Genomic DNA, 4,095 nt, shown 5'->3' with positions numbered 1-4,095 from the left:
CCCAGCAGGACGTCCATATTTGGTTAGCAGATATTGGCAGGAGCCTGGATTCACTTACAGTCTGTCGGCTGAGCAGGAACACCAGGAATCCTGGGAATGATGAGGGTTAGACTTTAATCTCATTCCATGAATAAAGATCATCCAGCAGCAGCTGGGATTCTGGAAAACCAACGTTTCTCCCACAGATTTTAGCATTTCTCTTTAAAAACCATGAGCCATTTCTCCTGCTAGCGCTAGGTTAGTATGTTGGCTATGTATTTACCCAGAATGCCCTGCTCTGTAGTCCACTTCCTGCTGTTGGAGCGGTCTCCGGTCCGCTTGGCGTTCACATTGAAACCGAACCCAGACCGAGGTTTGGAGGACCAGAGGTCAGAGGTCAATTAGCATTCATACCTCCCCAACCGACCGAACTTTGACTAGGCAGACGGACTGGAGTTGGATTAAAGTGGACTGAACAGGATAGGGGCTGCACAGCAGTGCAGCAGGTAGAGCTGCTGCCTTGCAGCAGAAGGTTCTGGTTCGATTCCCGGGTCTTTCTGCATGGAGTCTGCATGTTCTCCCTGTGCATGGTGGGTTCTCTCCAGCTTCAGTCCAGAAACACGACTGTCAGGTTAATTGGTCTCTAAATTCTCCCTGGTGTGACTGTGTGTGTGGTTGTTTGTCCTGTGTGTCTCTGTGTTGCCCTGAGACAGACTGGTGACCCGTCCAGGTGACCCGTCCAGGTGACCTGACTGGTGACCCGTCCAGGTGACCCGTCCAGGTGACCCGTCCAGGTGACCTGACTGGTGACCCGTCCAGGTGACCCGTCCAGGTGACCTGACTGGTGACCCGTCCAGGTGACCTGTCCGCTGAAGAGGCAGCAGCAGCTCCTGACCCCTTAGGGACAAAGTGTTAGAAAATGGATGGATGAACAGTATTGGTGGTAATGAGCTGTGCAGATGTTCATCTGCGCCGCCTGCCGAACGCTTATGGACTTCCTGTTTCTAAGAGCTGTTTCTTCAGGCTCCCAGTGGAGACAAATCCTTTGAATCTAAAAGAAAAGCAACTTCTTCTTCTCTGTCTGCAGGCTGCAGTCACATGCGCGCACAGATCAGTCAGCTGCAGATTAAAAACAAAAGCATGAGTTGTTCCTGCTAAACTGGATGCTTCAATTCTCTGGTGGTTCTGCTCACACACACTGTAACTGGCTTTGTGCTGAATCCCTCGGCATCAGCATGCCGCCGCCGTGTTCAGCACATTCCCTGTGCTGAAAGCTTCAAGCGTCTCCATCTACTTGTTTCTGCCAGTTCGGTTCCCGCAGGCTGAACCTGAACGCAGCGCCGCCAGCCGTCGCTCGCCGCTGCTGCGGACGCAGGAAGTCCAAGATGACGATGGAAAACATCTGGATGCTCCCCAGGCCCATGATGCTCTGGTTCACAGGTCACAGGGCGTTTCCATGGCAGCCAGGGGTGTCTACAGGTGGAGGGTGTTACTCTCACCTGAGAGCATCAGCAGTGGACACACACACACATAACACACACACACACTGACAGTGATAATGTGATGCTAATAAAGCTGCAGTATGTTTGGTTGTTGGCTGGTGACCTTTACATGATGATGAAAGACAAATGTCACCACTGTAACTCTGTGTGTGTGTGTGTGTGTGTGTGTGTGTGTGTGTGTGTGTGTGTGTGTGAAAGAGACTAACAATATGAGCAGCGGTTTGCAGGAAGTGATGAAATTTTGTTTTTAAAATCTCACATCTTCCTTTGTTTGGATTTATGAAGCCCCGGCCTCCTCCTCTTCCTCACCTCTTCTTCCTCCCTGTCCCTCCTCTTCCTCACCTCCTCTTCCTCCTGGCCTGCTCCTCTTCCTCTTTCCATACCAACCTTGTTTGAAACTTCATTTCATTTCTGATTCTTTGTCCCTCCTGGTTTCTTTTCATTTTTCCGCCCTGCAGTTCAAACTGAGTTTCAGCCTCACCGGGACGAGAGAGGGAGAGAGTGTGTGTGTGTGTGTGTGTGTGTGTGTGTGTGTGTGTGCGCGCTATGTGATGCATGTGTTGCCGCGGTGACGGGTAATGGGAAATTGATTGTGACAAAACGACATTACAGACAGACATTTCCATAAGAGTTTATTTACTGCGTCCTCCGCGGGGAGCGTCGTCCGCCTCCATATTGCGGCGCCGCAGCGTGAAGTGATGCGGGCGGGCTGCGGCGCCGCGGCCTCGGGGGGAATCGGACCTGCGGCGCACTAACAAATGAACAGCCCCGACAAACTGGCTGCTCTGCTCTCTGATTTACCCTGAATGCGCCGCAGCCGCTCCTCCAAATCAGCAGGTAATTTTATTCCCATCATGCTTTGGGCCTCGGAATGTTTGGAGGAAGTTTATTGGTCCGTATGAGGAAGAAGGCGCAGCAGCAATGCAGCAATTATGGCAGCAATAAACAGCGATCTGCATGTAAATTAAACAAATAAGAAGAAAACAAACAGAGGGGACCAGCCAATCAGAGCAGAGGAGGCGAGGGGGGGGGGAGCTCCTGGATCAGGAAGTTTGAGATTAAGATAGGACTGACACAGCAGACGGCCGGATTGGGTCAGATTCTGGTTTCAGTTTAAACTTAGATGGAGCTAATCCTGTATCAGCTGTGGTTGTTTTAAAGTGCTTTATAAATAAATAAATAATCTGGGTTAGCTAATCTGGATTAGCATGACTCCACCACCTCCTTGCTGACGTCAGAGCCGTGTTGGTCATCCACCACCCATCTGGACCATCCAGGGCTGCTCATGTCGGTCTGGATCCACCGCAGCTGTTCCTGCTCGTGGCCCGATAGTCGGTTTATGAGTCACATCCAGCCTCTGGAGGAGGCGACGGCTTCGGGTTCGTGGGTCTCCAGAACCAGCAGCTTCACTGTTTGCTGCTTTATAAAGGCATTTCAGCAGCTGCTCTCTGAACCCCCTGACTGTATAACAGAAACTTTCCTCATTGTTCCTTCATCTGAATCAGCCACAAACCTCTCCTTGGTACGAAGATCACGCGTCGGTTTTAGTTAAATATCTAATGTTTTCATTCCTATCTGACGGTTCAGCAGAGATCTTTTCTCTTTCACATATTGCTTGAAGCTTGATTGATCATGTGGAACATCAGTCTTTAGTAAGTTTCCTTTAGTTGAGCTCACCTGGTGAATTAATCAGCCCAGGTGACGAAATTAATCACAGTGATCCAAACAGTCCTGAGACACAAAAACCATCTGTGAGTTTAATGGAACAACAAAATTTTTAATTTTTATTAATTGAATCCAGTCTGCTTAATAGTTTGGAACCTGGTATTCTGAGCGGTTCTCCAGGTCAGAACCAAAATCTGAGAAGTCCGGACCCGTTTCCTGTGAATAGAACCCGACCCGATGCGTGACAGAGTTAAACTGAATGCTTCCAGACGGATCCGGACCCGTTCCAGTCAGAACCCGTCCTGCGGTGCTGCAGGTTTGCGGATCGTCCTGCTATAATCGGAGCTGTCAGGCGGCCGTCCACTCCTCCTCCTCTGCTGCCGGGTCATTTGTCATGGAGCGAATCGCAGCTCAAATCTGGCGCCGCGGTAATATCTCTGTCATTCACCGGCCGCCCCCCCGCCCCCTCCCCGGGCCCGCCCCCCCTCTCATCTCTGAGCGATGCAATCGAGCAGGAGGAGGTGACAGTCTATCAGCGCGCCTCCTCCCGCTCCCTGATAACACTTCACTGCTTATAATGTTAAGAAGATGATAAGGAATAATAGCGTTTCTGCTCTTCATGTCAGAGCGGCACGCCGGCCGACATCCATCACCTGCTATTTATCAGCAGCAACTTTTACAGGTGAGGATCCAAATAATAACCCAGCCTGGAAACAATCAGCAGATAGATGCAGCCGCCGCATTACTCCTGCAGTTACACATCGCAGCATGTGGCAGCAAGGAGAACATCCTGCAGACCGTCAGAGGTCAGAGGTCAGCTCATGAGGAGCCAGCACAACTCCTGAATGTTTCCCATTAAACTGGATTTACTGCAGAACGCCGAGGCCGGATCAGAGCAGCTGGACGCTAACTGGGATGCTAACTGTAATGCTAACTGGGTTGACGCTGA

This window comes from Poecilia formosa, unplaced genomic scaffold, assembly GCF_000485575.1.
Source record: "Poecilia formosa unplaced genomic scaffold, Poecilia_formosa-5.1.2 Scaffold493, whole genome shotgun sequence".
Taxonomy (NCBI): Eukaryota; Metazoa; Chordata; class Actinopteri; order Cyprinodontiformes; family Poeciliidae; genus Poecilia; species Poecilia formosa.
This window is presented reverse-complemented; position numbering follows the sequence as displayed.